Here is a 13,467-nt window from a genome sequence, read left to right as displayed (position 1 = left end):
CCATTTAAAAAAATCAAAAATTTTGCACAACAAAAAAACATTTTTATAACTCTTCTTGTATAAAAAGCTATTGCAAAAGTTCTTTAGTGTTCGTTTTTCGAGCATGAGGATCTCAGTTATTATAAGAGATACCGAGGTCAGTTAATTTAAGTCAAAGTTGCGCATTTTTATGCTAAACAATTATCTAAAAGAAAATTTAATGTGTCATATTTAGTTTTGGAATTATTGGATAAAAACGAAAATTTGTAATTAAAAAATAAATCTGTCATCGTATTTTCCAAGGCGGTTTTGATATCAGAGTTACAACACTCAACTTTGGATTTCCTTATGGACGTCATATTTGATTTCCGTATTTTAGAAAAGTTTTTTTGTTCCTCTTTACAACGATGTAACACATAAAATTTCACATGTTGATCAAAATTAAGAAAAAGCGTTATTGCGAAGAGTGCTTTGGAAAAAACGCCAACAATTTTGATTAACAAACTTTTTTGGCGGAGAATAAATTTTAGTTTATCACGTTGTTCCTATTTCAAAACCTTAGTTTTTAAGTAGGTAAGCTTGACGGAATCTCAATTTAATTGAACAGCAAAAATTTAGTTTGTTAATCAAAATTGTTGGCGTTTTTTCCAAAGCCCTCTTCGCAAAAACGCTTTTTCTTAATTCTGATCAGCATGTAAAATTTGATCATATCGTGTGATACATCGTTGTAATAGAAACAAAAATACTTTTCAAAAATACAAAAATCAAAAATGGCGTCCATAAGAAAATCCAAAGTTGAGTATTGTAACTCTAATATGAAGAGCGCCTTGGAAAATACGATGACAGATTTAGATTCATTGTAAGAAGGTGTCTTAAGAACGTCTTAGTTAAAAACGTCTAGGTCTTTTAGTTTTCGCTTGAAAAAATAAAAACAAAAATTAAAAATTTCCGTTTTTTTCCTATAATTCAAAACTAAAAATTACACAATAAATTTTCTTTCAGATTATTGTTATCAGCATAAAAATGTGCAACTTTACCTTAATTTAACCGACCTCGTATCTCTTATAATAACTGAGATCAACATGGTGGAGCTCAAAAAACTAACACCCTGTATACCAGTTAAACAAAAAGTATAGAAGCAAGCGGTTGCGCTTAAAAACTATTTTTTTAAATATTTAGACAATTTAAAGTATGTACCTAGTATCAAAATGTAAAAAAAAATCTTTTAGTTTTTGAGTTATGCAATTTTTTTTATTTTAATCAAGTGGTAGACTATATGTCTTTTTTTTGCTCAGACTATCAATGTATTTTTATAATTAATTGCTAAAATTACGTCCCGAGCTGTGATTTCACTGAATAACAAAACACAAAAATAATTATAAAGTTATTTTGCAAAATTGTGGGTAGAAAGTTGCTTCCAATAATTTTAATAGTAATTTTAAGGAAAAATGTGTCGCTTTCTGATTGGCTCGCTTCTAGTTTAAGTTCAAAGTGTTCGTATTTGGTGTTTTAGTGCTCGGCTTTAATCAGATCCGGTGTTGTCCGTATGAGTTGTCGCATTTCGCGTCGTTTTACAACCATGAAGAATTTTAATTCTTTGTTCCTTAGTGGAATTTTATTTGCGCGGAAAGTCTGTCGGCTGTCGGTGTGTTGTTCCACCGGCACGAAGTCGGGACATGCCTGACGCTTGCTTCGTTTTACTTGTAATTGGATTCTCATTTCCGACGCATTCAGAATGGCGATTCTGGTCGGCTTTATTCTTTATAACGAACACTTAGAAAATTTTAATTGGCCGCGTCCTTTTTTGGAGCGAGTCACCGGCGCGGCACTGCCATCCACTCGATTTATCATCGAGAAATGGTCGGGAATTATTTAATATTATTAAAATATTTGCGATGGCAAAAAGGCCACGATAGACCGGAACACCAGTTGCAAGGCAGGTGCAAGTTCTTGCGGCCTCAGCCGGTGCCTTCCAGACTGCAGTATTTGTGCAACGGCTGCATTATTTAATTAACTGCAATTTTTTAATGCCGCCATTAACAACCTCGCCGATCCAGATTAAATTATGCGATGAAGCCTTTTATAGAATTATAGATTCGAACGGGAGGCAATTCGTTAACGAGTTTCTAATTTTCCCACGGAATTATTTATGGTGCGTTACACTTTTCACAAACGCTCGACACGACAAAAGCAACACAACACACAACCTGCGAACACCCCCGATAAAGCCAAACACCAGGGGCGATTATGAACAAGCTGCGAAGCACTTAGCCAAAGACGATCAATTAAGGATTACTTGCACACACCCACGCCTCAGGAGCACCCATTTATCAAAAACTTTAAACGAAAAATTTTAAATTTTATGAAAGTGGTATTAAAATCGTCTTCAAAGATCAATTTGATAAACATCCAATTACAAGAGATACACTTATCAATAAGATATATTTCCATATAAATCAAAGTCGGAGCAAAATCTGAGTTAAACTGCCAACAGTTTTATCGTTTTCAATAATCTCGTAATTATTAAACAATAAATTGAGCGCTTGAGCTACCGATATGGAATTAAATGGGCGTCTAATATCACCTGCCGATAGCACTGTTGCAATCTTATGACAGTTTTCGCTCTCCATAAGCAATTTTCTGCCATTCATCTCTTGCACAAGCATAACATTAAAGATCGGTTCCGGCGTGTCAAGGCGTACCTAAGAGGATCATTTATTAGCAAATCCGGAATATAAGTTATTAAAATCACGCCTAACTTTAGAATTCTTCAATTTCACAGTTTAATAGTTTTCCGTTGGCGGTGCATCTGCTGTTAAACAATACAAGTGATCAGAATCCACTTAAAACGGCACAAAAGCCGACATTTAAACCCTGTCAAAGATGATTTAAAGTGGTACAAACCCCACGATTGCTAATTCAAAAAAGTGCATCTGTCCTATTGGACACTTCATGTCCAATCGGGTTGGGCCCCTTGCACCCATCAATAAGTAATAAATGTCGATACGTGACTGGGAATGCAATATGTCTGCATATCCCTTACGCATGAGTCACTTCATAAACCCACGGTAATGTAGTGATATATGGCATAACAAGAACACGAATCTATGACTCTATTATGGAAATCGAGGGTGACCGTAATCCAAAAATAACAAGATTAGTACATCGATCAGAAGAGATGGAAAATATTCCAACGAGAGTTTATATGTCTCAATCTACATAGAATGCGCGCATATTGATAACACGAATCAATCACCAATTGACAACGGAACTCCTCTATGGGCAACGATGTCACCGATAGATACCTCACATGTGCTAACCTCAATCATTTCCATGCGTGCTTATCGCCGACATTTGCACTTCATTAATACCAGCAGATTCCGAGTAATATATTGTACTTTAATCCTTTACTTTATTCCTACTTCCGGTCACTAACTTTTCCGCTAATGAGTTTAGACAGCCACATGCAATAACTCCGCGAGACATGCAAATTAATTAGAACGTATGGGGGCAGTGTACAATTGTTCCAAGACTGGAAAAATTTCTAGTTTCGATAACGTTCACGATTGTCTCTAATAATAGTGGTTAATTAGAAAAAACCGGCCGAAAACGGAACGTGTTTGCCTAGAAGTGAGAGTTTATTACAGGTTTGAGCGTCGAAAAAACGTTATCGGTTTATAGATGAAGCCACAAATCTCTTTGATCCGAGCAAATTGTCGTTGCGTCTCCGAAATAATTTTGAAGAAAACGTGTCGATTAACGGCACCGTTCCCGTTACCGGTCGTGTATAATTGCATCGAGTTTATTTCTTCCCTAGGCTTGTATCGGGTTATTACACGATCCAATAGCCTCGAGCGATATAATATCACGGGCGAATGGATCAGCCCTTGAATACAATGCGCGATCTCTTAGGGAGAGACAGAGATGGGGTCTTTGGAAAGATTCTGTGTTGTGTGAGATGGATCATGATATGTACTCACGGTTGCCATTGTAGCGGTTAATTACCAGTTAACGGGGTGTCTAGTGATAAACTTCCAAACACGCTACACTCCTCACCTGAAAATAAACAAATGCATCAGAACATGAACCAAATTATGACACAAGAAATGTAGTCAAAATATTGCGCCAACACGTATTAATATTCTCCGGTAAATGGGAAACGTGAAACGTCATAAATTTGCATTATATTCCGCCGGTAAATGCAATATGTCAATAGATAATTGAAGTAGTCGGTCGTAAATCACAGGTACCTGACCGTTATAGAGAAAGCGATTTTCTCCCCTAAAAAATAAGAATCCGACCATCTCGCCCCATAAAAAAGAGAAACCGGGGTGCAACAATCGAATTTTTTCCGTGAAAGTTTTACGGCCAAAAAATGTGTTTTCTTAAAAAAACTAAAGCACTTTCGGCATAAATCATCCCGATGGGTTCTTTTTTTTAATAAAAATACAGGATGCGAGAACGCGAGGTGATAATATATTTAGCAATTAATTTTGGTAGCAAAGCATGCCAGAGATTTATTTTTAAATTTAAAATACTACCAACTTTCAAACTAATTCATGACGAAAGATATATAAATGTGAGACCGGCAAGCGCGTGATCATAAATAAGACAAGTGTGTAAAGCATAAATTCGTTGCGTCTCGATAGAACAGTACCGGAGTTTGGGGGTAATAAATCGGGGTCGCAGAAGGCACAAAAACTTGAGTTAGTCAAACTCTAATTTCTTGGTGAAAGACAAACAAATCGTCACGCGTTGCATTTCCTCGGCTAAAAATGAAATGACGCTTATCTTGGAATTTTATGATTAAACTCTCCACGGGGCATGTCTAGACCCTTGCAGAATATAAAACACCAGAATAACTTGCTGTTGGAATTTTATTACATTTATAATAGTCCACTTCTGGCACATAATATAGAATAATACAATTCGCTGAAAAGGACCAAATATCTGAAATAGCAGACGTTCCAGGCACGATGGCTTCTTCCAAGCATCCATTTTTTTCGTCAAAATCATCGATGTTATAAATTAAAACAGGACGCAAGCAATTTCCTTAAAGATAAAATTATATATAATGTGCTAAGTTGCTTTATGAAGAAGCAAGCATGTCCGGACCTCCAAGGCGAGGTGAAATTACTAGTTGTTGCAGGTCGTACGCGATTATTATAAGAAATTGCCAAAATAATGATTGTGAGGCCTGGGTCGTTGGAAAGTTTGTAAAAGTTTGATGATAAATCGAATCGGCTGTCGGACTAATTGAGACCGCTGGTTCGTATTGTGCAACAAATCTTTAGAGTCGTTCGCTTAGTTACGGGGTGCGATGTTGCAGTCCATAACATCGGATGGTCGTCGAAGTTTACGAGCTAACGAACTTCCATAAATCCTCAAGAATACAAGAGTATTTTCCGCAACGCAACTTTTGGTTTTATTTATTTATTCATAAGTTATGTGAGTGTGTGGTTACACTCTCGTGCCGTTTAGAAATTAGATTTTTGCGTCCATTGTGCTCAAAGGGATGGCCGCCATCGGCGAACAAAAAGCTCACTAAACGAACCAATCGGTTTTTGTCGTCTCGGTGATACATTTTTCATATGTGGGCTTGTCAGGAATCCGCGGGCATTCTCTTCTTTTATACGAATGGACTCGTTTAATAGGGGCATCGCCGTTAGAACTTGCTTGTGCTTCGAATATTATTAGAACCGATGTTATTCCGTTTTTTCGTCGAAGAGTAGAAAAGTGGCGAACAGCAAAAGCTTGTCCGTCCAATTCCATCTCATTAGCGAAGGAAATGCCGGTGACAGCAGCAAAGGCTTGTCGTGTAGGGGCCTTATATAGAACCGGTTACTCCACGATGCAGATTCTTATTACTCGGCCAATCCTGCTGTTCTTCGCAGCTATTCGATAAGGTTATCTTTGCTCTTTAGGTGCCGGCCCAGTGCCTTTAACAACCGTTATTGAGTAATATAATGGCACAATTAGCAAAATCACATATCGGGAATGCCACTTGAAAAACTCAACACTCATTAGCTACCGAAACGCAAATTATTACCTCGGACAAGTCAAATGCGTACATCTTATCTCATATCGCGACTACCGAAACTCCAAATGTTTACAAAATTGGCCATAAATTTAAGTTTTATGGATGCTCGCACCCACAACCTGATTTACTCGACCGGTAAGAAAAGATTGGAAACGTTCAACAACCCAACGCGCTCTCTTATCGCCGCCGAAATGAATTTCGCAATTTTCAAAGATTTATTCACACTTCTGATTGGACCAATATTCGCATTAATACCATTTCCGAAATACTCCTTGCGAAAGCGTTTTCTCCAATTCAATTAAACTTAGGAAGATTATCAACACCGAATGTTTTTAATAAAAAAAATAATTCAAAAACCACATTGTGTTTACATTTACCATTCTGTATAACAAACCCAATAAAAAATATTGATCAACAACGACTACAAAAACTGGAATATGAAAGTAGCCAATCTAAAAGTAAAAAACGAAGATGTTATTTACGACCCCTAACCACAAGCAATTAGACCTAAACTACAAAATTATTTTATAATGTGTCTTATCCTAAATCGGTTTATACAGTTTACAACAACAAATAAATAAATAAGTACTCCTTTTTAGTACAAAAAGTATGAAAACAAGTGTTGTTTGCTAAAACTATTCGCTTCCCTAAAATATTTAATTTCTTGTATTATACCTACTGTAAAGTTTTACAAACACGTTCGCTTTTTAAAAACAAAATTTTTTGAAAAATCTTGTACTTAGTTCATGAGTTCACTAATTTTTTTTTATTCTTAATTAGCAACTTACTTTGAATAGAAAAAGAATTAAAATGTGGTAAGTAGATTAAACGACTCAGAAGAATAGTGTTTAAATTTTGTTTGAAGAACTAACATTAAGAGAAAGAACATCAGAAATCTATTTTTTAAATGTGTAAAAAATAAAATACTAATTAGATACCTACCAACCAAATTAAACATTCGAATCTTGTATACCTAAATCTTCTCGATGTTGTCATAACTTCCGAAATTTTGTCATAACTCACGAATTTTTCCTTTTTTATTTTGCAAATTGCGGCAAAACTGTAACTGTAAACGTTATAATGTTTTTATGAACACAAATGTAAAATGTTCCTAGAAATTGATTGGCGTTGAAAAAATTCTTGATCGTTTAGAAGTTGTTAGTTGAATTAATATTTTGGATATTTTTGACTTTATCAGCAATTTTCGCGATCACTATTTAAAGTAGGACAATTATTATCTTTTTTATATAATAAAAAATTTAATTTGCTTTCCAACGATATCATACAAAAAAAAACTAGCGTCAACACTAATTCCAGATATATTAACAATAAACTGCTCCGGAAAAAATTAAAAACTTCAAAATCGAACCATTTGCACTCTTGGGGATTCAAGGGACTTAGACAAATACAAAAACGTGGTGAAAATGGAAGAAACAAATTTTTGAAAAACTTTGTGTAAGTTTGCATTAATAGGTATATTAACTTAAAATATTAAGATTGTCGGCGGCGTGGTAGTGTAGCGGCATAAAGTCCCGTTTTCCGGCACATGTTGTAATAATTAGAGAACATAAGAGTAAATAAGAATACAAAGCTTAATAAAAAGAGAAGCATAGGAATAAATAAATGAACAAAGCATAAGTAAGAGAAAGCACATAAAAAAGCATAAGAGCTTTTTTCTATTTCGGTGTCACAATAGGAATTTTGTTTTGTTTTCAATTACACAAAATGTTATTTGTGACACTGTTTTCAGAAACATTTTATACTATTATTTTTACCATCACTGAGTGTGCATACTGTGAGAATTTGTATAAATGTATGGCAAGTACATTAAACGCCTCAAGAGAATTTTTCTCATTCCGTATATTGAGATGAAAAACAGTAACCTAATTTTTCATACAAATGTGTAATAAATAAAAGATTATAAAAAATATTAGACACCTGCACCTATGTAGGTTCTGTAAATTGCGTTTTTAGACGTTTAAAAAAGTTAAAGAAAATATTTTTCTATAGTTTTAAGTTGAGTAAAATAAGAAATTAAATACAAATGACACTAAAAACCCCTAGCAAAAAATACTAAATTATTTAACTGTTATTAAATGCGTTTGCTAATTTTAGTGGTGTTAAATAAGTTTACGTTCAAATCGTTTCTTCAAATTAAAATTAACTAACTCCTATAAGTAATTTGAAAAATTTTATAAAGAAGAATTTTTAGAAGCTATACAATAATTTATTTGTTTAAAACAACACATAACACCTTCTGTTTTATAAACTGGAAATAATTGTTGAATTACGCAAAACTTGTTAAAAGCTCCGTATACAAGGTATGTATAAAAATTACAATTAAATAAGTAGCACTCGAATGAATAATATAATAACATTAAATTAAAAGTTCAAAAAAGCATTGAAAAACACTATTGGAGTAATGATGGAAATCTAAGAGTATTTTATTAATACATTATACATAAAAGTATAATTATATTTTTAATCTTCACATACACTTAAGTAATTTGTTAATTTTCATTGAGTGTAAACACTAAGTTAACTCGTTTTGCTCAAACTTTTGAGAGAGCATCAACCGACGATAAATCTCTCTCTAGTCCAATAATTCATTTAAAGCAGTCCGAGTGTCTAATTGCAGTAAATGGCTGCCGTAAATTAACTAAAGCTAAACCATGTATTAGGTCAATGGTTTAATTAGAGTCCGGCTATAGTCAGTTCATCATGCGTAACCCTTGACTTCACCAAGAAGTAAGTTGCTCTCATTAAAAGACCTCCCAACTTTTCCTGCAAAGTTTGTTAAGACAGGTACCGCTGCACCCTCCAAGGGCCTTTCTCATAAGAAGCGTTCCAGGCATTATTAAACCTGCAGTTACTCACATTGCGGTTCTAAGTCATGAGTTATGCCGGCACTGCAGACTAATGATGCACCGCAAGATCTAAGCATGGAGCTTGGTTTGTTAATTTACTAGAGAGGAAAAATTTCATTTCAACTATAACTAAGTGTTATCAATTTTTGTGTGTGGTAATAACTGCAGGGTCTGAGGAATGGGACGTGACCGCAAATAGTCGGAAAGAGAAAATGTAATAATGTCAACTGATGGGTTTAATACGTTTGAGATAATTGTGGCAACGTATGTAGATGGGTGGAGTGTAAAAATATATCCAACAAGGGCCGATATGAGTATCTATGAGTGTAGTTTGTCACCATTTGGACGCGGTGATATAGCCGACAAGGCAATAAAGCTTTGTCTATAAGGGCAATATTTCTCGAAATCCCATACTTTAGAAAGTCGTAAAGAAGCCTAAAAGGGCTTTATAGTTATTCGCTTGATGTGTTTTATGGGTAGTCTCTAATATCGATATTTAAAACGAGATTGAGACCACCGAAGAACGCTTCTTGCATCATAATTTAGTTGATTGTGCGCGTACATAATGAACATTTCCTGAAAGGAGAATGAAAACATGAGATTTTCTACAACATGCTTGTGCAACTGCATTGACAACTAGATGCATGATCGTGCCGTAATGCCCATAAAAAATATCACCGTTCTCTTTAAAGGTTAAAGCTTTGTCATGTGAAGAGAATGTCGCTGAGTCTCGACACCAACCGACCAATTAAATTCAAAACATTGACAACACACACTTTGATTTACTACCTCTCTACACTTGTCACTCGATGGACAACTATGATATCTCCATAGGAATCTGCGGCAGACATAAAGACATCGCGCGGACATTCCACCAACATGTGTTACCAACGCACAATTTCCCCAATATAATTCAAACGTAAAACGAAGCCTCCAATGTGGGTGACCGCCACAATTTGCAAAACAAATACCCCTTATATGATAGGTATTCAAATTTCAGCCGCTCCTACCATCTGTCACAATAATTTAAATCAAACGGAAATTTTCGCAAAAATCCCAATATCGCGTTACCTGAAATTTATTAATGTTTGTTATCAACTTAACACGTGTTAGAGTGTGATCCCTCCCACATGAATTTTCGTAAAAGTAATAAATAAGGAGTCTTTACTTCCGCCTGGAACGATCAATTTCTCCTTGAGACGAGTTATGGTCGAAAAAAAATTCAAATCCCTTTTTTCTATTTTGAGCCCACCTTTTGTATAACGTATCAACGGAATGAAATCACCAGCTATAAATCTGACCCCCAAAAAAATAATATATAAACACGGGTCTTGCTTAAGAAGCTAAAAAAGTGGGAGTGGTGCAGCGCATTTTTCTACCAACTTCTCGGTACAAGATCTTCGAACATGATAAATGACCCGGGTTAAAGTGTTTTGAAAATTCTTCGTTTGCTTCCGAATTTAATAAAAGCGACCCCGCAAAAAAACGAGACTTCGTCAAAGTTTAAAATAAATAAAACATAAGCTTTGGACATGTGTGAGGGAGATTTACCATAAATTTCCAATAGAGTTCACTAATGTAAGCATTATATTAACGTGATTTAGGACTGAAACATTGCGATATATTAGACGGTACGCTACAAATAAAATCCATTTCTCTATTGAAGTTGCCATTTTGAAATTGAAACGAGTTCAAGACTGCAATATGCCAGTTTTTCATAAGGCGGGGTTCTTACCAGCCATGTCTGGTCAAGACATAAAACATATAGAGTGGAGTGATGCCAACATGATAACAGTAAATTATAACAAACTGTATCAAAGCGATTTGCAGAATCCTATCAGCGAGATCAAGCCCATAACAAAGGACATGTTCCCACCAAGAAAACCATTTCCACTCGTAAAAATTTTGCTGTAAATAATGAAAAGAAAATTTGCGTGATGTAAAGCTTTTTACATTCATTTAAATAATGTACAGGAAGTACAACAGCTAAATTAATAGCAATTTAATCAACTAACCAGCGTTTAAGCTGGAATTAGAGGTAGGCGTTCAATTTTTATCCTGATCAAGCATGGTGGTCTGTTCTCAAATAACTCAGGTACAAAAGTAAAAAAAATGTATAAAAATTATTTTTAGTTAATCCTTTGATCATCAACTATACCTTCACGAATAAATTGCAAATAAAAAATTTATTTTGTTTATTCCTCATTCATTTGATGTAAAACAACCATTAAAAATTATTTCTCACCATCAAAAAATTGAAGAATCTTTTAGAGCAATTTTTGAGTTAGTATTTTGCAATTTTTGTGTAAAATTTTAATTAAAATATCACTAAAAATTTTCAAACAATTCTGATCTAGAAAACCTCAAAACAATTTTTGTTTCCTGCAAGTATTTTTTTTATTTTCATAATTTTTATTTTGAACTTTTTTATAGTTTTTAAATTATTGTGAGAATTTTTCTCACCATAAAGCAATTATTAAAACAAATCAATATTCATTTTTTTTCCGCTGTGATAAGATATTATGTGTATCCTACTAAAAATTAAATGTCTTATAAAAGCCGAGAAAACACTTTCAAAATAAACTTAACCAAAAAAATGCCATAAATTAGAATTTAATTACACACCGCTGCGATCGCGATTTTAAGGCGTGTCCGTGGATTATTTTTATTTCCTCTCATAAATATTTTTTTATAAGGCTTTCCGTTCTGATTTGTTATTTTTGAAAAGTGTGCATTGTTAACGTTTCGAATAAACGAAAAGTTGCAGTGTCACAAAAGAGCTGTTTAAATTTAGCACTCTACATATACCATACAATAAATCTTATAGCAAATTGTTTATTTTGAAACGAAAATGCTGCTGTATAGATAGATACACTGGTGAGAGTTCACTAAGCCATTTCCATAATAATCTGAGTACACAAAAGACCGCCACTAACCATCTTTGTAACGAACAACAAAGATGAATAATTATAGACTCTTATCGACATGAACGCTCTTGTTTCATTAAGATACACATCGCTAATTAAATTTATTTAAAAAAGCATGTTTTTGGAGTCGAAAACATGCAATTTCCATAATTCTCGAACACGACTGAAATTGATCGCAAGACCGGAAAAGCCTTGTTTTATGCAGCTTCGGATTCACACCAGTTCAAGCTTTATAGCGCATGGACTTATTTTTTCCCAAGTAAATCAATACTCCCCGGCGCGTTCTAACACAAATAAAACTAAGCATTATCTCAAAAAATAAAATTCCTACCTTGGAGTTCGACAAGCGTCCGTTACAACAGCGTTTTGTCCACTTACTACCAAGGTACCCTCATTAGAACCCTCCCAAACCTTTAAAAATGCTTGTGTATTAGCCGTCCCAAAAAAGTGGTCGAAAATCAGTCCACAACCCGGCCATAATCGTTTTAGATATATTTTAAACTGGGAAAAAGTCAGCTTAAGTGAATTATTATGTTTATGCAAATGATCGTTCCCTCCTTCTCTGACCACAAGCCGCCTATAAAGATAAAATCGTTCGTGCATGCAAACATTATTCATTCATAAAATGACACTTACATGACGTACGTACACGCGGCCTTTCCCGGATAAATAAACGAACCTCGCTGAACTCGAACATAAATCCCAAATTCCCGCCAAAAGCTCCCGAAAAATTGCATCACAACGGACGCGCAACTCTTCCCCTACCGACAGAATCGCGCCGGCTCCGGTCAGCCATGTTGAATTCCGGATTGTGCGGCTTTTTCGTTGATTTAATCACAAAAATTGCGCTAATTTAGAAAGAAATTCGAGTGATCGGTATTACCTTCAGCTTTTGTGACGGTTTGTGGTGGTTTTGTGCGGGTCGGAGGCGTCCCGGAGCCCAGAAACGGGGCCAACTGTGAAGCACCTACTTGCGCAATGGCGGCACACCAAAACATGGCTCGATGCGCGCTCAAGCCGAAAATCCCTTCAAATTTACTAAAATTGATGAAAATATTATGACCGGATTTTCTCGTATTTTCTTGTACTTCCGGAACGCAACCTTTGGAGTAACGATTCTGATTGTAGGTCTCTAGTGCGAGCGAATAAACTTGTCATAATAGGTTATGTGCCTGTTGAAGTATAAATACACGGGTTATCTACTTGCAAGTGGGATATTTGCATGTGGAAAGTTCACAGGTTAGATGCAATCGCAAGCGGTCTCTTAGTCACTTTGTCTTTTTATTCAATAAAAATACTTCGAAGAAATGGGCCATAAAATAGAAAGTTACAAGCGACCTTTTTAGATTTTTTAAGTAGAAAGTTTTGGGAGCTTTATTAGAGAAAGTTTGGCGTTTTTTAAGTGCAGGTACTTCAGTTTAGTCGTGAGCTTTGAGTGTTGTAGAGGATCTTTAAGGTCAGTCCTAATCCCTAAACATATCCACATAAACTAGATCAAAACCAGTAATTACAATTTTCTTGTAATTTCAGCACAAAACTAATTTACTCATATTTTATACACAATTTTAAATAAAATATCGCACTTGTCTTTATCACAACCATCAAATCAAAATTATAAATTACATACTATTTAATTTATGATTTATTTATTGTT

At 34.8% G+C, this 13,467-nt stretch overlaps 1 protein-coding gene across 2 annotated transcripts in view; it reads right to left on the bottom strand.

Moving 5' to 3' along the window:
- The window catches only part of LOC123006930 (homeotic protein ultrabithorax-like), an 88,635-nt gene that overhangs the window by 37,443 nt on the left and 37,725 nt on the right, over positions 1-13,467 (bottom strand). The window lies entirely within an intron of this gene.

This window comes from Tribolium madens, unplaced genomic scaffold (genome assembly GCF_015345945.1).
Source record: "Tribolium madens isolate multiple individuals breed KSU strain unplaced genomic scaffold, Tmad_KSU_1.1 Scaffold_3;HRSCAF=73;Tcas5.2_LG2, whole genome shotgun sequence".
Classification (NCBI taxonomy): domain Eukaryota; kingdom Metazoa; phylum Arthropoda; class Insecta; order Coleoptera; family Tenebrionidae; genus Tribolium; species Tribolium madens.
The sequence above is the reverse complement of the archived record's forward strand: the minus strand, read 5'-3'. Positions and strand labels throughout refer to the sequence as shown.